Source organism: Oncorhynchus tshawytscha, linkage group LG33 (assembly GCF_018296145.1).
Source record: "Oncorhynchus tshawytscha isolate Ot180627B linkage group LG33, Otsh_v2.0, whole genome shotgun sequence".
Taxonomy (NCBI): domain Eukaryota; kingdom Metazoa; phylum Chordata; class Actinopteri; order Salmoniformes; family Salmonidae; genus Oncorhynchus; species Oncorhynchus tshawytscha.
The window spans coordinates 38,823,293-38,847,169 of NC_056461.1; the positions used below are offsets into that span (position 1 = coordinate 38,823,293).

General features: G+C 42.4%; 1 protein-coding gene across 1 annotated transcript in view; it reads right to left on the reverse strand.

Moving 5' to 3' along the window:
• The window catches only part of LOC112231423, a gene marked incomplete in the record, with an annotated part of 690,592 nt that overhangs the window by 606,316 nt on the left and 60,399 nt on the right, over window positions 1-23,877 (reverse strand).

Here is a 23,877-nt window from a genome sequence, read left to right on the forward strand (position 1 = left end):
TGTTGGAAGGTGAACCTTCACCCCAGTCTGAGGAGCAGGTTATCATCAAGGATCTCTCTGTACTTTGCTCTGTTCATCTTTCCCTCAATCCTAACTTGTCTCCAAGTCCCTGCCGCAGAAAAACATCCCCACATCTTGATGCTTCCACCACCATGCTTCACTGTAGGGATGGTTCCAAGTTTCCTCCAGATGTGATGCTTGGCATTCAGGCTAAAGAGTTCAATCTTGGTCTCATCAGACCAGAGAATCTTGTTTCTCATGGTCTGAGAGTCTTTTAGGTGCCTTTTGGCAAAGTCCAAGTGGGCTGTCTTGTGCCTTTTACTGAGGAGTGGCTTCCATCTGGCCTCTCTACCATAAAGGCCTGATTGGTGGAGTGCTGCAGAGATGGTTGTCCCATCTCCACAGAGGAACTCAGAGTGACCATCGGGTTCTTGGTCACCTCCCTGACCAATGCCAATCTCCCCCGATTTCTCGGTTTGGCCGGGCGGCCAGCTCTAGGTGCTCTAGGCTTTGTGGTTCCAATCTTCTTCCATTTAAGAATGATGGAGGCCACTGTGTTCTTGGGGACCTTCAATGATGCAGACATGTTTTGTACCCTTCCCCAAATCTGTCTCATAGCTCTACGGACAATTCCTTTTTTGCTTTGACATGCACTGTCAAGTGTGGGACCTTATATAGACAGGTTTGTGCCTTTCCAAATCATGTCCAACCAATTGAATTTACCACAGGTGGACTCCAATCAAGTTGTAGAAACATCTCAAGGATGATCAATGGAAATGCACCGGAGCTCAATTTCAAGTCTCATAGCAAACGGTCTGAACACTTATGTAAATAAGGTAGTTCTGTTTTCAATTTGCCAAAATGTCTAAAAACCTGTTTTCACTTTGTCATTATGGGGTATTGAGTGTAGATTGATTAGGGAAGAAATGAGGTTTGAATACTTTCAGAATGCACTGTATAGTCTGTGAGAATTGGTTAGAACCTGTTCTCATTTGTATTATTTTTCTAAGGAAATGGAGACAATTATCCCTCATCTCTTTTGTAAGGTTGCCTCCCCCTTGGAGGGGTAAGCAGCTCTTTGTGTAGATTAAGTATATAAAAAGACTGTGTGATTGTAAAATCTTTGAGACCCTCTCCGGTATGTCCTGAGAGTTCCTTTCTGGTATATCCTGAGAATTCCTTTCTGGTATGTCCTGAGAATTCCTTTCTGGTATGTCCTGAGAATTCCTTTCTGGTATGTCCTGAGAATTCCTTTCTGGTATGTCCTGAGAATTCCTTTCTGGTATATCCTGAGAATTCCTTTCTGGTATGTCCTGAGAATTCCTTTCTGGTATATCCTGAGAATTCCTTTCTGGTATGTCCTGAGAATTCCTTTCTGGTATGTCCTGAGAATTCCTTTCTGGTATCTCCTGAGAATTCCTTTACGGTATGTCCTGAGAGTTCCTTTACGGTATGTCCTGAGAGTTCCTTTACGGTATGTCCTGAAAGTTACTCTCCGGGTTCATCCTGAGAGAGCGATCTTCCTTGCAATTGCTCAAATAAACTTATTATTTCTTATAAATGAGTTCTGCTGATTCCTCAAACAAGTTTTCCTCAACAGTGTTGTAGAACAGCTGACTAAAGACAGGGCATACAGTTAAGTGAAGGAAACTTTGAAACAAAGTTTAGCAAGCAAGTGTCATAAAATACATGCACCAAAACAGGGCACACCATGTGACTTGTCAGATAAATATCAGCAAGCTTGGATAACTAAACGCAACATAAATGGCTAGCTATGTATCTGTTTGGCTAGCTAGCTAGCTAGCGGCTTGGCTTAAGACAGAACGTCAGCGCACAGTTCTCTGATTGAATAAACGGACCCATCTCATCGCAAGCATTTGGCTAAGATGTGACATACTGAATCTTGGAAACTCCAGCAGCTGACATGAGACGTTCTAGAACTAGACCGTTCAGATCAAGCATACTTTGTTCAAAAACATAAAACCGTATTGTCTCGGCTGTTGTATCTGAACCAGGCTTTAGAGACCCCCCCCAATAAAACTATAGAAATGCAAGGAAGGCTTTATCTTTGGGCTTTTTACAGAAATGTTTGTCGATCTATATGGATATATGATCTCTGTGGTAACTTGTATCTGTACAGCATGAATGCTCTCTCCTAAATTACTCGATGCAAAGGGGTTTTATTGTCTATTTACTTTTGTTTCATCCCCCAGACAAGCCGTTAGATACTGTGACACCCTGTGTCGATGGGGTGATCAGGTTACTGTAAACTTAGTATTGTTTGATTGGTCAATGGTGGTTGGTTTTGGTTTGAAAATGTTACACCTTCAGATGTTATAGATGGAATGAAGGTCTGTTTTTCTCTCTCTTATCTTGTATGACATTTTCTTATTTCCTAGGCATCTGACCTAGTATCTCTTTGCTCAAGGTTTGTCTTGTAAGTTAACCTTGAGATCTATCCCCTCAAATTATGTTTTATTAATGTCAGTATTGCCTTGTAACTTAAGCTTTATACCTTGTATGGGAATCCATTAATTTTACAAAGTTATTAAATAACACTTGCTTTGAAATTAGCTTCTCATGACCCTTTCTTGACCTTAGTCAGCTAAACACATAATATTTGATTACACATCGTTTTACTATAATGTTAAATAGAGTCAGATATACTTTGTAATATACTTAGTTAACATATTAATTGCATAATGGGTAGCATGTGAGGTATATATAATATACACAGATAAAATCTCACTACGCAGTTCTACAGTCCTGTCAAATCCCTGGAGGAATTTTGGGAGGCAATACAGGAAGACAGCAAAGTATAATGCAATCAATAGCTTTCTTTCAGCGCAGAGATGGGGCCTCCTCATTTCTGTCTTTTGGGCCATGGGTGAGAATAGGAGAAGTAAACTTTACAGTCACTGAGGGTGGAAGTATATACAGTGGGGAGAACAAGTATTTGATAACCTGAAAAATCGGCAGTGTTTCCTGCTTACAAAGCATGTAGAGATCTGTATTTTTTTATCATAGGTACACTTCAACTGTGAGAGACAGAATCTAAAACAAAAATCCAGAAAATCACATTGTATGATTTTTAAGTAATTAATTAGCGTTTAATTCCATGACATAAGTATTTGATACATCAGAAAAGCAGAACTTAATATTTGGTACAGAAACCTTTGTTTGCAATTACAGAGATCATACGTTTCCTGTTGTTCTTGACCAGGTTTGCACACACTGCAGCAGGGATTTTGGCCCACTCCTCCATACAGACCTTCTCCAGATCCTTCAGGTTTCGGGGCTGTTGCTGGGCAATACGGACTTTCAGCTCCCTCCAAAGATTTTCTATTGGGTTCAGGTCTGAAGACTGGCTAGGCCACTCCAGGACCTTGAGATGCTTCTTACGGAGCCACTCCTTAGTTGCCCTGGCTGTGTGTTTTGGGTTGTTGTCATGCTGGAAGACCCAACCACGACCCATCTTCAATGCTCTTAATGAGGGAAGGAGGTTGTTGGCCAAGATCTCGCGATACATGGCCCCATCCATCCTCCCCTCAATACAGTGCAGTCGTCCTGTTCCCTTTGCAGAAAAGCATCCCCAAAGAATGATGTTTCCACCTCCATGGTTCACGGTTGGGATGGTATTCTTGGGGTTGTACTCGGGGTTGTACTCATCCTTCTTCTTCCTCCAAACACGGCGAGTGGAGTTTAGACCTAAAAGCTCTATTTTTGTATCACCAGACCACATGACCTTCTCCTATTCTTCCTGTGGATCATCCAGGTGGCCATCGGCAAACTTCAGACGGGCCTGGATATGCGCTGGCTTGAGCAGGGGGACATTGCGTGCGCTGCAGGATTTTAATCCATGACGGCGTAGTGAGTTACTAATGGTTTTCTTCGAGACTGTGGTCCCAGTTCTCTTCAGGACATTGACCAGGTCCTGCCGTGTAGTTCTGGGCCTCACCTTCCTCATGATCATTGATGCCCCACGAGGTGAGATCTTGCATGGAGCCCCAGACCGAATGTGATTGACCGTCATCTTGAACTTCTTCCATTTTCTAATAATTGCGCCAACAGTTGTTGCCTTCTCACCAAGTTGCTTGCCTATTGTCCTGTATCCCATCCCAGCCTTGTGCAGGTCTACGATTTAGCCCTGATGTCCTTACACAGCTCTATGGTCTTGGCCATTGTGTAGAAGTTGGAGTCTGTTTGATTGAGTGTGTGGACAGGTGTCTTTTATACAGGTAACGAGTTCAAACAGGTGCAGTTAATACAGGTAATGAGTGGAGAACAGGAGGGATTCTTAAAGAAAAACTAACAGGTCTGTGAGAGCCGGAATTCTTATTGATTGGTAGGTGATCAAATACTTATGTCATGCAATAAAATGCTAATTAATTACTTAAAAATCATACAATGTGATTTTCTGGATTTTTGTTTTAGATTCCGTCTGTCACAGTTGAAGTGTACCTATGATAAAAAATTACAGACCTCTACATGCTTTGTAAGTAGGAAAACCTGCAAAATCGGCAGTGTATCAAATACTTGTTCTCCCCACTGTATGTGGTCAGTTAATAATACAACATAGCATACTTAACTGAACATAAATATACAAATACTTAACATACATAACCTGTTGCTGCTTATGACTCAGTCAGGGCTGTGGACTGGCTGCAGTCTTATCCATTTACTCCTGAACCTAAATTAATTTCGGCTCTGCCAAAGTGCAACTTTGCAGGTTTAGAGAAGGGCCACGTGTACATTTTCTGCAGTTATCTTGTCTCCTGATAAGGTGTGCTTAGATAGCAGATGATAAAACACAGGGCGGTGGCCAGGATCCGAGAGTTTTAATGAGTTTAGAAAGGGGCATGGTGTAATTAAGTGAGTCTGTTCTTCCCCTTCTCTTTCCCTGTACTTCAGACTCATGCCCCTTGTAAAACATGTCAAACATTCTATATACCAGGTTCACATAGGGTTTTTCAGTATATTTCTCTTTAGGAGAACTTACAAGTGTCAACCAAAATTCAGACAATAGACACTTCAGGAATTTAAATGTTTGTGCCCTTTAAAGTGCATCCTTTCTAACCATGAAGAACCTACTAAACCCAAATAGCAATAACCCACACAATAAATCAGGCATGGTATTAACACCACTAACAAATATTCATAAGTATTGATGGGTGGGGTGCGTGTGTATGCAGGTGTCTGTGTGGTAAAACATAGAACAAAAACAACAAATGGCCAGGCCTTACATAATTTGGATGCTCCCTTAACAGCCGGATCCGGGTACCTTTATATTTTATAGTACTGCAGAGTCTCACTAACTGCTCTCCCAAGGCACCTGCCTCAGGAAGCTATTCAAAGGGAGAGATACAGAATCATTGTTAAACTCGTCAGAAATGTTGTTAGTGGACATTCCATCAGTCCTGGAAGAGAAAATAAACAGGTACAGAGTTTTCACTATGCTACATCTTAATCAGTCCTCACCAGTCTCAATTTGAATCAGTCCTAAAAATGCAACATTCAGTATTACTATGCCTACATGTACCATCCTCCCCTTTTGAAACAAGCTTACTGCATTTTGGGCAGGAAGCCGTGATAAAACCATGTGTATATAATCATTACTGGAGACACATCAGGTGATACTGGGTCCCTTTAAGCAAAATAGGCACCTTTTAAAGTAAACAATCCCAAAGCCCCTTTCTTGTAGTCTTATCATCTAGACCTGTTGCATTTACATATGGCTTGTGTTCTGTACTTTCTGTCCCTGGGACATGAACTAGTCAAAATAGGCAAGTTGTTGTTGAACAAATCCTCTAGCACCTTCAAACAGTTGGCGCTGGCTTATCAGAGCTTTCTTTTTTTTCATAGCCCTGGTAATAAAAACTATTTATTTGGATCTACTTCAATAGTGGACAGTGTTCCACGTAATGGGAAACAAATGATTGGTTTAGATGACGTTACCTTCTTACTTAAAATCACTGGTGTTATTCACACTATCGAATTGAAAAATAATAATTGGAAATAGTCAAAAATGTATCTTATTAAATTATTCAGACCTCTGTTCCAAGGTTTCCCACTGCGTCCCTTACAGCCAGAGTTCAGCGAGTACCACTCTTATCTATGGGTCCACAGGAAGCTTATCTTTAACCTAAACACCAGATGGCAGCCTCTAATCAGTCCCATGGCTCAATCCCTCTGTTCGTCACGTGACCTTGTATTGAAACCTTAGTTTCTTCAAATTAATTGGATATTGCATTATTAGACTTCTATCTGAAAGCCACTAATAACATATTACCATCCACATACTGTCAACACTTATTCAATTTGACATCAACTGAATACACTAACGCAACACTGGGTGCTCAAAATCAAATGCCCCAAACATGGGGGACGAAAACAGTACAGCAAAAAATACACGACCAGGAACAAACACGTTCCTCTAGGGGAGCCACTCCTTCGCTGAGTCCGGGCCATTCCAGACTGCGTTCGCCCACTCCAGAGCACGACCCCTGAGGCAGGAGATGAGGACACCCACCCTCTCCGCTCCCGGGGGAGTGGGTCTGACGGTGGCCAGGTATGGCTCCAGTTGGAGTAAAAAACCCTGGCACCCTGCCGCCGCTCCATCATAAGCCCTCGGGAGTGTCAGACGGAGAGTGCTGGAGTCGGGAGATGGGAAGTCCGGAGCCGGGGGTGCCGAAGGTGGAGAGAGGAGACCACTCCTCTCCCATCGGTCCATTCTCTCCATCATTTGATCCATCGCTGATCCAATCCGATGGAGGAAGGTGGTGCGGTGGAGAACCCGTTCCTCCATCGCTCCTGCTGATTCCATTCAATGTGGTGCGGGATTCTGTAATGCTCCGGGTGTCGTGGGTGTGGAGTCAGATGCAGGAAACAGAGAGTGCAATACTGTGCTCTTTTAATGCACTAACGCAACACTGGGTGCTCAAAATCAAATGCCCCAAACACGGGGGACGAAAACAGTACAGCAGAAAATACACCACCAGGAACAAACACGTTCCTCTACTACCTACACGAAGGTCACAATGATTAATCCTGCACAAAGGAACAGGCGGGCCGGCTGTCTAATAAAGCCCAACTAATGACTCACTAACAGGTGCTAACAATAAACATACCAGGAGGGGGAGGAAAGACAATCAGTGGCAACGACCGGGAAGGAGAGCCACCCTCGGTCAGACTCGTGACAGTTCACCGGGATGCCATTGTCCACTTTTACTTTCACCTTATTTGAAAGCATTGTTTGCATTTTAGTCTACCCTAATGATGTTACTCTAAATATATATGACCAATTTCCATTGGATGTTCACTTTCTGCTTCACACTCATTAAATGTCTATTTTGAGATTAACATGTCATGCGCCGAAATTATAAAATCCATTGGCCAATTCAGAAGGGGAGAGATACACTTTGGAGGGAACTTCCTAGCAAGTTAAATGGTTGAGAGGGTGAATACAGAAAACCATGTTCAACATGCATTGGTCCTATTGAACAAGGCATTGGTTTTGCTTCAAAATGTATTACTGGGGTGGTATTCCTTTAATTCTTGATGAAGGCTCTGATTTAACGATTCTATTTTTCATTGGGATCTGTTTTAAAACCATAGAAAATGTGCCAATCTTTGTCTGACACTCTAGGTCCCAGACCCTTTAGACAGTAATTTAACCGTATCAGTATAACATGATCCGTAAGGGGGACCACTGAACATTTCTCAGAATACTTTTCACACCACTTATCATCTCTCTTTATGCAACTATGTCTCTCAACCAACCAATCTAACAATTACAGTCAACCTTTCCCCTATGACCAACCTAACAATTACAGTCAACCTTTCCCCTATTACCAACCTAACAAATACAGTCAACCTTTCCCCTATTACCAACCTAACAATTACAGTCAACCTAACAATTACAGTCAACCTTTCCCCTATTACCAACCTAAAAATTACAGTCAACCTTTCCCCTATTACCAACCTAACAATTACAGTCAACCTTTCCCCCATTACCAACCTAACAATAACAGTCAACCTTTCCCCTATTACCAACCTAACAATTACAGTCAACCTTTCCCCCATTACCAACCTAACAATAACGGTCAACCTTTCCCCCATTACCAACCTAACAATTACAGTCAACCTTTCCTCTTTTACCAACCTATGGGGTATTGTGTGTAGATCAGTGAGAAAATAAATCTATTTAATCCATTTTGAATTCAAGCTGTAACACAACTAAATGTGGAATAAGTCAAGGGGTATGAATACTTTCTGAAGGCACTGCAGATAGTTTGAACACCAGGCGGGCTGTGGCATTCTGGATAAGTTGCAGAGGTTTGATGGCACAAGCGGGTAGCCCAGCCATCAGAGAGTTGCAGTAGTCTAGACGGGAGATGGCAAAGCGCCTGGATTAGGACCTGCGCCGCTTCCTGTGTGTGGAAAGGTCATACTCTACAGATGTTGTAGAGCAGGTCACCAACCTTTTCTGAGTCAAAATTAAATCAGAGATCTACCGCTCAGATTTTGAAAAATGACTTTAAAAATCTTAATCCTATGCAACATTAACCAATTGAAAACAGTTATATAACAATGAGGTTTGTGCAGTGGCTATAGGCCCAATATACAGTGGGGCAAAAAAAGTATTTAGTCAGCCACCAATTGTGCAAGTTCTCCCACTTAAAAAGACGAGAGTGGCCTGTAATTTTCATCATAGGTACACTTCAACTATGACAGAGAAAATGAGAAAAGAATATCCAGAAAATCACATTGTAGGATTTTTAATGAATTTATTGGCAAATTATGGTGGAAAATAAGTATTTGGTTACCTACAAACAAGCAAGATTTCTGTCTCTCACAGACCTGTAACTTCTTCTTTAAGAGGCTCCTCTGTCCTCCACAGAGGAACTAGTGAACGTAACGCGCCAAAGTATACTGAGATTTTTTTATATAAATATGAACTTTATCAAACAAAACATACATGTATTGTGTAACATGATGTACTATGAGTGTCATCTGATGAAGATCATCAAAGGTTAGTGATTAATTTAATCTCTATTTGTGCTTTTTGTGACTCCTCTCTTTGGCTGGAAAAATGGCAGAATTTTTCTGTGAGTTGGTGGTGACCTAACATAATCGTTTGTGGTGCTTTCGCTGTAAATCCTATTTGAAATCGGACACTGTGGTGGGATTAACAACACGATTACCTTTACAACGGTATAAGATACATGCATGTTTGAGGAATTTTAATTATGAGATTTCTGTTGTTTTGAATTAGGCGCCCTGCACTTTCACTGGCTGTTGTTATATCGATCCCGTTAACGGGATTGCAGCCCTAAGAAGTTTTAAACAAGTTTTGTGGTTGCAATAATGGAGATAGCTTGGTGAGATCTGACATGTTCCCTGAGCCCACTCAGACACTCTTGACACAAATTCCAAATGGGAACTACAAATGAGGCTCATGCGCACAGTGCAATAGCACTATAAAAACATCCTAGGGGTATTATCTCATGCAAGACCAAGGGGAGTAATCTCTCTCATCACCTGTTCATGTGGAAAAGTCTATGTAGGACAAACAAAAGTACAATTAAAACACAGCATAGCTGAACACCGCAGCTCAATCAGGTGTAAGCAGCTCACTTTGTTGAAGATAGCCATCCAATCTCCTCCCTCAAATACATAGGCATTGAGCATGTTGCTCTACCAAGGAGAGGAGGAAACATTGAGATCCTACTACTACAAAGGGAGGTGTCATGACGTTGGCCTCTTTGGGTATAGCAGGCCCCATCCCCCTTTCCCTGCCTCCCCCGTTCCTCCTTCAACTAGGCTGCTGTGGTCAGAGAGACGTCGTAAATTCCTGAGAAGACCCTGCCACATGGCCACATACTATAAGAGGCAGAGGAAATTTTCATTGAGCAGAAAGGAATTTCTTCCACCTCACAGAACTTGAGGTACGAACAAATTTCATGTTCCGGAGAAAGTATAAAAGATTGGTGAAGAATCCAGCTACGAACTGGTCCGTTTGTCACAACTTGGGGAAGCTCATGGTAGACGGTGTGGCCACATTACCATAACGCTGTTTATATAAGAATTGTTGTATAAGATGAATGTATGATACTGTTTATAAAATTGTGTAATATGATTTTGTACTGTTTAATGAAGGAAAACTCAAAAAGGGGATTGGAGTTAACTAAATCAGAGGACCGCCCCTGAGCCCAGTTTGGGTCAGGCGTCCTGGGACAGCCCTTTTCTGCCATTCCGAATAAAACCCAACTTTGAGAAATTATCACCAGACCATGTTTATCTCCATTAGGAGGAGACAAAGGTTGTAGACCATTGCTGAATCTTTTAACCATACTACGTGGTTAAACTCTTAGACTATCGATACCGACAGAATAAGAACAAGTCTTTGATATTAATTACTAGTCTGCAGCTAGCAATTCGGTATCATTGAACGCGAAGAATGACATCCGCCGAAATATCCATTCTATAACGAAACGAAGTAATGTCACTCTGAACAATCCACTCTAACCAAGAGAGGGAGAGAGACGGACAATTCTACAAAGGAAACAAACTTTTCACCAGCGATCAAGACGACACACTGAGCGTAAATATATATATTGATTGCAATTGTTCCCGAATGAGTGAGCGTTCATGTGTAAAGGATTAGCATTTCAATTGTTATAATTATCACTCTGTAGTGACTTCTTAGTTGACCCCCACTTCCCCTTTTGTCTAACAAGCCGCCATGCCAGTTTAGCCCACTAGGGCACATTCTCCTATCATTTCTTGTAACCACATTTACCTTGTTTGTTTGTTTATGCATTTCTGTGAATTACTTAGTTAGTAATAAATAAATGATTTAAGACAATTGATGTATGGATGACTCATAGTGAAGACTGGGTTCATGCAGATAACCAACTATTACGACGTTTGGAATGAGACTAACGTGAGGTAAATAATTCATTAATTCGAAGACTAATTGGTCAGATAAAATATCTGACAAGTTATTTTAGGAAATGATAACTTTGTAATCTGAATATTTTTCCTTGGTGCCCCGACTTCCTAGTAACTACGGTTACATGATTAATCAGTCTAATCGCGTAATACTAATTACAGAGAATCTTTGATAAAAACTATAAGTCTTCAGTTAATGATAGTAAAGACACGACAGAGGCTTACTGGATATCCTGTCTAAAAACATTGACCCCTAGTGGTCTGAAATATTCACATTGATCTCAGGCCCTTATGAAAAATTCTCTATTTTTTTGAACTTGTCTTATAAATTGATATATTCTTTCTACAGCTTATTAGTGTACACCTAATATGTTCCCTCTGTTGATGATGCTTATTATGCATTTAATTAAACAATAATGTATGTTGATGCTAATATTATGTACAATATTTAATTATGTTTGCATATGATAACAATAGCCTGATATATTTAATACGCCATAAACTATTGTTTTTTAACAGTTTCACTAATTAATTTGAATTAACTTAATAATTATGACACACCCATCACTATTGTCATTGGTTGCACTAATTGCACTGTTTGTCTACATAACCTGGTTCAAGTATTCATGACATTACCCTGAAGAAAGCACAGTGATGCTGAAACATTGGTGATTTACCCAATAAATGACTGGGAGTTTATATATGGAGTGTGCCATTCTATTTGTATAGTTTATTCCCCGTTAGTCAGCACCTCCACACAAAATCATTTTTTCTGGGTGTGCACCAGCTCCTGTTTTTTATTCAGCTAATAAAATGAAAACATTACTTCAAACTACTTTTGGGTACCTTGTTACCGTGACAACATGAAATCCATGTCTTTAACGTTTCTACACACGCAAACACACAGGCATGTAAAAATACTGTTATTGAATGATTTCCTTTAAATGTTTGATTAGACATGCAATAATGTTAATGACAAACAGAAAATAAAGAATACCCGTGTCATTTGTTATGTCAGTGGGGTTGATGCGGGAGATACGGGATGGTCCCTGGAAAAGAGAGATGTGAGTTGTGAGAGAAACTCCAGGATGGCGTCATGACCACTGGAGTCATACATCTCAACAGTACCTACCTGGAAGCGGAGGTTGCTTAAAGTGACCCAGTGGTTAGCCTTGAGATTTACTATTTGGAGAAACCCCTGGGCCAGTGTTGGTACTGCTGACAGTATATATTATGTTCACCTTAATAGATGGTGACCCCAGGTAGAAGTAAAAGAGCAGCGACGATTCCCAGGTCTCACCTTACTTTCGTCCTTCTTCCAGGCCAAGTCATTTGGCCTGAAACGCCACCTGAGGTGGTGGAAGTTTTATACAAATACAAAAATAGCAATACACAAACAACACTAAGTCAATCACATATGTTTAATACTATTGTATATACAATTGCATTGTTTAACTCAGTAAAAAGCTGTGGCTCCCGTGCATACAGCAGGCAATAGGGTGAGTACTCTGGAAGCCTGGACGCTGCTGTTATGTGCAAAGAGAAAGACCTTTGGGTTGTCCTCCCACCACTCCTGGTACCCGCCAAGGGATTTGTCTTGAGGGTCTAGTAGGTCCATTCATCCAAACCTTGAGTCACCATACACCATACATACACAATCACATTATTTACAACTCACTGTACTATTAGTGTCAATTTTGAAAAAGCTATATATGACAGGAGGCCTATGAGAAACAATGCTACAACCGTTACATTATTAACCACTAAAGATGTAAGCTCACATTGACTGAAACCAACTAGCCTAGAGCTAGCTAGCGCTTAACTAAGCTAGGTTTGGCTAGTGTAATATACTAGCACACTGAGATAGGGATGCGGGTAGAAGAACCAAGTTTATCAGAGGTCACGGTCAAGTGCAAGTACAGATGACCACATGTAGTAGTTAGTAACAGCGCCAGCCTCAGGCACTCAAGGTAAATACTGTACATGAACAGACATGACATCTCCCTTTCATTAGACTTTTTTTAACATGTATTTTTGTATGTTCTTTCAACTCAGTGTTTCACATCACAATATGCAATTGTTATGCAATATACAACAACATGGACATCACAATTGTCATTACGTTGTTATTATTAAGATATTTTCAATGTTTTATTCATTATTATTTGACTCTTTTTTTTAACAGACTTTTCAGTACTGGTAACGTTTTTGCATTCTGATAAGTCTTCCATAATGAGTTGATTTCACTGGTGTGTCAGTGTTTACATTGTTGCTTTCCTCTGTTTGTTTTGGTGTTGTTGGTGCTGGAGAACACACAGGTGAGTAGTTTTCTTCCAGGCTGACACTTGTTTCAGGTTCTCTTTCCACAGGATAAGGTCCATTATGGTTTCTGAGTGTCTCTCTGGGTGTGTTGTTTCATGTGTCTCCGGTTCCTTCTGTAGATTCTCTCTTGTTTGGTGTTTGTACTATGTATAACCTTGGCTGGTCATGTTTTCCAAGTACAATTGCTGGTTGCCATTTGTTGTCTTGTCTGATCCTGACTCGTTCTCCTTCCTTCATGACAGAAAGTTTAGGTGTGCCTTGGTCACAGTAGTGTTTTTGTCTCTGTTGTCTGCTTGTGAGACAGCTCCTGACATGCTGATAGAGTCTCTCTGTTGTCTGCTTGTCAGACGGCTCCTGACATGCTGATAGAGTCTCTCTGTTGTCTGCTTGTGAGACGGCTCCTGACATGCTGATAGAGTCTCTCTGTTGTCTGCTTGTGAGACAGCTCCTGACATGCTGATAGAGTCTCTCTGTTGTCTGCTTGTGAGACGGCTCCTGACATGCTGATAGAGTCTCTCTGTTGTCTGCTTGTGAAACGGCTCCTGACATGCTGATAGAGTCTCTCTGTTGTCTGCTTGTGAGACGGCTCCTGACATGCTGATAAAGTCCTGGCTTTAACAATCTCTTTAATGTCGGAATCTTTGTCTTCAGCCTTCTTCCCATTAGTAGTTGTGCAGATGAGACCTACTTCATCCAGGGGTGTGTTTCTGTACTCAAGGAGAGCTATGTAAGGATCTCCGTTGCTATCTTGTGCTTTTTTCAACAACTTCCACCATAATGTGCAAATAAATTCATTACAAATCCTACAATGTGATTTTCTGGATTTTTTCCCCCTCATTTTGTCTGTCATAGTTGAAGTGTACCTATGATGACAATTACAGGCCTCTCTCATCTTTTTAAGTGGGAGAACATGCACAATTGGTGGCTGACTAAATACTTTTTTGCCCCACTGTATCAGTGGTCACTAACCCACTAAACTAACCCACTATAACAGGGGTTACTAACCCACTAAACTAACCCACTATAACAGTGGTCACTAACCCACTAAACTAACACACTATAACAGTGGTCACTAACCCACTAAACTAACCCAATATAACAGTGGTCAGTAACCCACTAAACCAGTGGTCACTAACCCACTATAACAGTGGTCACTAACCCACTAAACTAACCCACTATAACAGTGGTCACCAACCCACTAAACTAACCCACTATAAAAGTGGTCACCAACCCGCTAAACTAATCCACTATAACAGTGGTCACCAACCAAAGTATATTTTCTGGGTGATTTAAATATTGACTGGCTCTCATCAAGCTGCCCACTGAAGAAAACAATTAAAACTGTAACCAGTGCCTGCAACCTGGTTCAGGTTATCAATCAACCTACCAGGGTATTTAAAAACAGCACAGGAATGAAATCATCAACATGTATTAATTACATCTTTACTAATGCTGCAGAATTTTTCTTTAAAGCAGTATCCAAATCCATAGGATGTAGTGATCACAATATAATAGCCATATCTAGGAGAACCACAGTTCCAAAGGGTGGGCCTAATATCGTGTATAAGAGGTCATACAAAAAGTTTTGTAGTGATTCATATGTTGATGACGTAAATAATGTTTGCTGGTCTGTGGTGTGTAATGAGGACCAACCAGACGCTGCACTTGACACATTTATGAAATTGCTTATTCCAGTTACTAATAAGCACAAACCCATTAAGAAAATGATGAAAAACTGTTAAATCTCAATCTCAAAAATTGTAGGGTTGAGAGGCGAAAGGTATGGCAAATAAGTCTGGCAGCCCATGTGTCTGTATCTTTGTGTGCTTCTTCACAGACCTCATGGTTCCATGAGGTGTATTTTTACCTGCAATTTTACCTGCAACCATACAATTGTTTGTACAGATGAAGGTGGTACCTTGAGGCGATTGGAAATTGCTCCCAAGGATGAAACAGACTTGTGGAGGTCTACAGTTTTTTTTCCTGAGGTCTTGGCTGATTTATTTTGATTTTCCCATGATGTCAAGCAAAGAGGAACGGAGTTTGAAGGTAGGCCTTGAAATACATACACAGGTACACCTCCAATTGACTCAAATTATGTCAATTAGCCTATCAGAAGCTTCTAAAGTCATGACATCATTTTCTGGAATTTTCCAAACTGTTTAAAGGCACAGTCAACTTAGTGTATGAAAACTTCTGACCCACTGGAATTGTGATACAGTGAAATAATCTGTCTGTAAACAATTGTTGGAAAAATTACTTGTGTCATGCACAAAGTAGATGTCCTAATCGACTTGCCAAAACTATAGTTTGTTAACAAGAAATGTGTGGTTGAAAAACAAGTTCAATGACTCCAACCTAAGTGTATGTAAACTTTCGACTTCAACTGTACCAGAAAGGAACTCTCAGGACATACCGGAGAGGAACTCTCAGGACATACCGGAGAGGAACTCTCAGGACATACCGGAGAGGAACTCTCAGGACATACCGGAGAGGAACTCTCAGGACATACCGGACAGGAACTCTCAGGACATACCGGACAGGAACTCTCAGGACATACCGAACAGGAACTCTCAGGACATACCGGGCAGGAACTCTCAGGACATACCGGACAGGAACTCTCAGGACATACCGGACAGGAACTCTCAGGACATACCGGACAGGAACTCTCAGGACATACCGGACAGGAACTCTCAGAACATCCCGGACAGGAACTCTCAGGACATACCGGACAGGAACTCTCAGGACATACCGGACAGGAACTCTCAGGACATACCGGACAGGAACTCTCAGGACATACCGGAGAGGAACTCTCAGGACATACCGGACAGGAACTCTCAGGACATACCGGGCAGGAACTCTCTGGACATACCAGAGAGGGTCTCAAAGATTTTACAATCACACAGTCTTTTTATATACTGCATCTACACAAAGAGCTGCTTACCCCTCCAAGAGGGAGGCAAACTTACAAAAGAGATAATACAAATCAGAACAGGTTCCAGTTCATCCCAAAGGTGTTCGATGGAGTTGAGGTCAGGGCTCTGTGCAGGCCAGTCAAGTTCTTCCACACCGATCTCGACAAACCATTTCTGTTGCCATAAAGTTGGAAGCACAGAATTGTCTAGAATGTCATTGTTTGCTGCAGTGTTAAGATTTCCCTTCACTGGAACTAAGGGGCCTAGCCCGAACCATGAACCACAGCTCCAGAACATTACTCCACCAAACTTGGCACTATGCATTCAGGAAGGTAGCGTTCTCATGGCAGCCATCAATCCCAGATTTGTCCATCGGAATCCCAGATGGTGCAGCGTGATTCATTACTCCAGAGAATGCATTTCCACTGCTCCAGAGCCCAATGGCGATGAGCTTTACACCACTCCAGCTGATGTTTGGAATTGCGCATGGTGATCTTAGGCTTGTGTGCTGTTCAGCCATGGAAATCCATTTCATTTAGCTGCCGACGAACAGTTCTTGTTCTGTTGCCGCCTCCAGAGGCAGTTTGGAACTCGGTACCGAGTGTTGTAACCGAGGACAGACATTTTTTTTTTCACACTTCAGCGGTCCCGTTCTGTAAGCGTGTGTGGCCTACCACTTTGCGACTGAGCCATTGTTTCTCCTAGACGTTTCCACTTACAGTTGACCGGGGCAGCTCTAGCAGGGCAGATATTTGACGAACTGACTTGTTGGAAAGGTGGCATCTTATGACAGTGCCACGTTGAAAGTCACTGAGCTCTTCAGAAAGGCCATTCTACTTTGTCTATGGAGATCGCATGTCGGTGTGCTCGATTTTATACAACTGTCAGAAAACGGGTGTGGCCGAAATAGCCAAATCCACTAATTTGAAGGGGTGTCCACATACCTTTTGTAAACAGTATATAGTGTATTTTACAAACCAATTCATCAGGCAATGAGAACACCTAATGGTGTTGGAGTGTTCAGTGTCAGGTGGGACTCACTGGTGTGAAGGGCTGTCTGCGGCCATGTGATAAACAAGAGATTGAGTGAAAGAAAAACCAGACCATTTTTTGCAGACACACAGAAATATGTTAAAATGTGGTCTCACATGTGAGGTACATATGGCCTGCAACCTAAATGTCATCCTGTGCCCTGTTTAGTGCACTACTTTAACCCATAAGGCTCTGGTCAGAAGTTGTGCACTATCGGCAAATCGGCTGCATTTGTTGCAAAACTTAAAAGGTTATTTACTCTTTCAGGTTATCAAAATCTGTTATCTGTGCATATTTTGCTATTTCTTTTTCTTAAAATGGCTGCTTTTTGGTGCTTCTTAAACACCTGAATGAACTGGCACCAGGCAGAGGCTACCTTCTCTTTGATCTAATGTTACTGTTTGTGTGACGTAATTGGAGAGAAAAAATATTTTGTATTATTGTATGTAAAACTATTTTATTAACCTATTCATCAGGCAATGGGAACATCAAAGGGTGTTTGGAGTATTAGGAGGGAATCTGGTGTGAAGAGCTTTCTCAGGCCATGATAAATGAGACAGTCAGAGTGAAAGAAGAACTAGCTCATTTTGTGCAGACACACAGATATGCTAAAATGGGTCTCATATGTGAGGTACATATGGGCTAACAAGAATCAGCCAGCGAGTGGTTTGTGTGTTGTGAGTGAGAGATATGAAACTCTGCGGCCAGGTCAACACCAAATAAAGTGGACAGTGTGCTTGACAAATCACATACTAAGGACTCATTCTGTGTTCAACAACATGCTTTTTGAACGATTACCCCATCTCTGTACACCACACATACAAATATCTGTAAGGTCAATCAATCACTGACATAACGTATTTTCTCTGGACCCCCGGGGTAATTACTTGTTCACTAATTGAAGTTGGAAATTCAAACATTGCAGATTTCTCTTGTATCTGCATGATATGAGCCGTCTTCGTTCTCCCAGCTTGTAATACAAGTTGTTGTGTGTAAAACCAGTCTATTCATGCCAAATAATACTGTCAGTCCACCCTCAAACCACTAGCTTACTAGGGATTGTTTCATTATGCAGTGTATTGTAAATACAGGTCCATCGGAAAGGATATAGAAACCTTGACCTTTTCCACATTTTGTTACATTACAGCCTTATTCTAAACTGTATTAAATAAGTAAAAATCCTCAGCAATCTACAAACAATACAACATAATGAAAAAGGGAAAAAAGGTTTTTAGAAATATTTGCAAATGTATAAAATTAAAAACAGAAATACCTTAGTTAGGTAAGTATCCAGACCCTTTGCTATGAAACTCGAAATTGAGCTCAGGTGCATCCTGTTTCCATTGATCATCCTTGAGATGTTTCTCTAGCTTAATTGGAGTCCACCTGTGGTGAATTCCATTGATTGGACATGATTTGGAAAGGTACACACGTGTCTATATAAGGTCTCACAGTTGACAGCAAAAACCAATTCATGAGGTTGAAGGAATTGTCCGTAGAGCTCCGAGACAGGATTGTGTCAAAGGACAGATCTGGGGAAGGGTACCAAAACATTTCTGCAGCATATCTCTCCCTATCCAATCTGCTGTCCCCACATGCTTCAAGATGGCCACCAATGTTCCTGTACCCAAGAATGCAAAGGTAACTGAACTAAATGACTATCGCCCCATAGCACTCACTTCTGTCATCATGAAGTGCTTTGAGAGACTAGTCAAGGATCATATGTTCCTTTCCTCCACCTTACCTGTTACCCTAGAGACCCATTTCAATTTGCTTACCGCCCCAATAGGTCACCAGACGATGCAAGAATGTAAGAATGCTGTTCATTGACTATAGCTCAGCATTCAACCCCATAGTACCCTCCAAGCTCATCATTAAGCTGGATGCCCTGGGTCTGAACTCCGCCCTGTGCAATGAACCCCGCCCTGTGCAAGGGACTGGGAGACTAGTCAGGATAGTGGGAAAGATGAACAGGGGCAACGACTAAGGGCTAGGAGAGCAGTCAAGCTCTGGGACTACTGGAGAAACTGGTACCTTTGAGCCTAGCGGGGCAGGAGCCTGATGACCCACCTGAACTAGGGACTGAGAGCTGACTATTGTTGGAGACAGCAGACCTAGTGCAGCTAGAGACTGAGGACTGAATGCAGACGAGGGCTGAGGACTGAGAGCCCAGCACAGATAACGTGTGGCTTAGCGGGGCAGGGGCTCTAAACCTGGCGGGCTAGGAAACTAACCACCAAATAAGGCAGAGGGCTGCAATCTGAGCAGGGCAGGTGAAGCAAATGTGGTTCCTAGCTGGCCAGGAAACTGCGGATCTGATGATGAAGCGAATTCGGGGCCTAGCTGGGCCAGAAACTGCGGACCTGAAGGTGAATCGAATGTGGGGCCTAGCTGGGTAGGATACCTAGGGCCTGGCAGAGTAGCAAATTTAGGGGGTACTAGTGCAGAGAACTGTGGACCTAAAACAGCGTATGACTGGGGACCTAGCACTATGGCATGAGTCCGGGAACCTAACGCAGAACAGTGTGAACCTGAAACTACAGCCAGAGACTGAAGGCCGGGTTACAGACAGAAACTGAGAGTCTACCAAGGGGGCAGGATAGACTGGACCTTCCAGGAAGGTAGGGAACTTTAGACTTACTTGAGAGGCAGGAAACTTAAATCCTATGAGAGCGACGGGGAACTTTAAGCCTGACTCTACCAGGAAGAAGGGCAACACTAACCCCACCAGGAGGGAAGGGAACTCTGACCCCACTGTGGATGAAGTAAACTCTGACTCTTACCCTACCCCTACTGTGGGGGCAGGGAACTCTGATTCTGACCCTACCGGGGAGGAGGGGCACTCTAATCCTAGTCAGCAGGACATGAGAGATGGGTCACCCGGGGGGATGTCTGGCAGGTCCCCTGAGGCGAGGTCTGGAGGTAGCAGGACCCTCGGGCTGGAACTATCACGGTGTTGGCAGGTTGGGCAAGAGAGGCCCCAGGTTCATGGCTGCACTTGACATCTGCATTAGCTGCAGGCTGTGGCTCCAACCTAGGAGCAGGTAATAAAATCCACTGTGGGCTTGGACTCTGGGCCCAGAGCAGGGAGGGGCTCCTGAGGGAGAGCAGGTGGAATCTTTGTGGCTGAATATTCCAGGGCAGCAGACAGTCAAACCTCAGGCACCCAAGCATCTGCCTCAACCAGCAGGAGGTCCCCACTGGGAGGAGAGGATGACTCCACAACTACAGCCAGAACGGGCCCCATGACAGTGGCTGACTGTGGAACCATGACTGGAGTGCGAGACTCCTTAACTGTGGCCAGTCGAGGAGCTGGCTGAGGCGAGGTGCAGATCCTGGTGTCGTGGACTGTGCCCTCTAAAGTTGTCTTGTCATGATGGGGAGCTGGGCCGCTCTGGAGAACAGAAGCAGACCAGGCGCTCTGGTAGCTTGGGTCAGGGGGACCTAGCAGGAAGTTGGTTGAGGGAGCAGCTGGGCCAGCCAGGGGTGCCTGGAGCGATGCCAATCTGTGAAATAGCTGGGCCACCTCGGGACATCTCGTGGTGTGATGGCCTGGAGTAGTGTCTCTCAGGGGAGTAGACGGGCCGGCTGTAGTGGGGCTCCCTTGACGGTGACGATGGATCTATCTGGGGAGGCCTAGAGTGGTGGTGGTCAGGAGAGTAGTGGCGGTACCGGTGCTGCTCATGACGCAGGTACTCGCATTCCCTCAGCAGCTCCCAACTGGTGAGGGTGTGGTCACTCCCTGAACACTGAGGAGGCCTGGAGCTGGCCTGGTCAACTGTGGGATGAGAGAGGTGTGTCAAGCCTCACAGCTCATCTTCCTCTGGGAAGCGATGGATTTGTGTGTGTGTTGTGGGTGGTGACAGCAGCTCCATGTGGCTTAGGATTGCAGGATTACTCGTCTGCCTCCTGGGGCGCAGAAACAATTCCTCTTTTGGCTACTGGAACATCTTCACTGTAGCCAGGTCAGAACTATTAGTCGCTAAATCTGGCAAAATGAAGGACCATGTATAAACAGCTAGCTGGAGCTGTCTCAGTGGTCGGTTGTGAATGCCCTCACCCGCTAGTACTTAATTCATGCTGATATAATTGGTTCTGACTCACTACAGGCTGTCCAGCAAGAACAGTATGAATGCTTCTCAGTCCAGAGTTTTATTACATCTTGGTCACCACCACAAGTGCATTTGAGGACGCTGATTGGTGTAAACCAAGAGACTGTGACAGACAGTTGAGAAGGGGAGAAATCCCCCTAATGGAACTGTGGGGAAAGTCAAGTGCACAGGCATGTCCTTTTTTACACCCCTGGTCTTCTAAAGTCCTTTTTTACACCCCTGGTCTTCTAAAGTCCTTTTTTATACCCCTGGTCTTCTAAAGTCCTTTTTTAAAAACCCCTGGTCTCCTGAAGGCCTGTTTTACACCCCTGGTCTTCTAAAGTCCTTTTTTACACCCCTGGTCTCACGATGGCCTGTTTGACACCCCTGGTCTCCTAAAGTCCTTTTTTTACACCCCTGGTCTCCTGAAGGCCTTTTTTACACCCCTGGTCTTCTAAAGTCCTTTTTTACACCCCTGGTCTTCTAAAGTCCTTTTTTAAAACCCCTGGTCTCCTGAAGGCCTTTTTTAAAACCCCTGGTCTCCTGAAGGCCTGTTTTACACCCCTGGTCTCCTGAAGTCCTTTTCTACACCCCTGGTCTTCTAAAATTATTTTTTACACCCCTGGACTCCTGAAGTCTTTTTTTGTGTGCATATGTTTTCACAATGGCCTGTAGGTAAAGGTTGCATGCCTGACTTTCGATACTGAATATTGCCAACACAGACAGTCATTCCTGAGACTGGCATTATACGTCAGAGACTGTTGATAGAGACTGTTGATATTGCAACCACACAACTCAAATGCTGGTTCACCAGCAGCCTAGGAACGAAAGTACCAACCAATTTTTGGTTGAAGCCCTCAAAAACTGTTGTCCGCTAAAGATTATATTCTGTTTTCATCAGCCAATTTATTTGCTGTCCAGTATCCAGACAACCTGTCACAAGAGTTTCCTATACAGTTCATCTTTCCGTAACGTGTTAAGGCCGGCAATTAAGGTGAATTAGAGGCTCAATTAAAGATGTTGCAGAACTACTGTATTTGAAGCACCACTCCCTTCTGTTTCCCTGATGTTGCTATGGCAATAACTCATAAAGAACTACCTAAGAACCACCACGCTCTCGATCTGATATGGGTTTTTGAACACCTGAGTAAGCTCCACTCATTGTACTGGCGCCATCGTAGCCTTACATTTACATTTTAGCCATTTAGCCGATGCTCTTATCCAGAGCAACATACAGGAGCAATTAGGGTTAAGTTCCTTGCTCAAGGGCACATAGACAGATTTTTCACCTAGTCGGCTCCAGTGGTGGAAAAAGTACCCAATCATCATACTTGAGTAAAAGTAAAGATACCTTAATTAATAGAAAATGACTCAAGTAAAAGTGAAAGTCACCCAGTAAAATACTACTTGAGTAAAAGTATTTGGTTTTAAATATTCTTAAGTGTCAAAAGTAAATGTAATTGCTAAAATGTACTTAAATTAACTATCAAAGGTAAAAGTAAAAGTATGAATAATTTAAAATTCCTTATATTAAGCAAACCAGACTGAACAATTTTCTTGTTTTTTAATTTACAGATAGCCAGGGGCACACTCCAACAGTCAGACATAATTTACAAATGAAGAATTTGTGTTTAGTGAGTCTGCCAGATCAGAGACAGTAGGGATTACCAGTGAGGTTCTGTTGATAAGTGTGTGAATTGGACCATTTTCTATCCTGCTAAACATTCAAAATGTAAGTTATTTTTGGTGTCAGGGAAAATGTATGGAGTAAAAAGTATATTATTTTCTTTAGGAATGTAGTGAAGTAAAAGTAAAAGTTGTAAAAACCACCAAAAACGACTTAAGTAGTACTTAAAAGTATTTTTACTTAGGTACTTTACACCACTGGTCGGCTCAGAGATTCGACCCAGCAATCATTCGATTACTGGCCCATTGCTCGTTCTCTGGTTATTTTGTAACTGTAATTACAGTGTAAGAAGTATTGTAATGACTCATTGTTACAATTATCTACAACGTACTTAGAGCAGTAACTCTAACCCTAACAATAACCAACCCTAAGTACAATCTAAGTACAATCTATTTAAGTCCAGTTTAATAATGAGTAATGATGACAATACTTACACTGTAAATAAATGAGCAGTTACACTGTCATAAGGGCATAAATTGCGTTTACGTCCTGAATGTCACACTATTCCCTATATAGTGCATTATAGGGCCCTGGTTAAACTTTTAGCATCATATAGGGAATAGGGTGCCATTTGGAATACACAGGAGTGCTTGAGCAATACACTATTGAGCAATACACTATTGAGCAATACACTATTGAGCAATAGGTGTCATGTGATTTACAAGAAGAACCCATATGGGGATGTGTTTTACAACAACAAAAAAAGAAGACATTAAAAAAAGTTTGCAACACAATCTCATAACTTCAGGAAAAATCTTCTGAAAGTTATTGGAGCAATGCATGATGGGCAATGGGATTCTGCACTGCTTTTTTTGTGTCCACAATTAATTTGTATCAAAAAACAAACGTGTTAAGCCAATATTGCTGTCACTGAAAT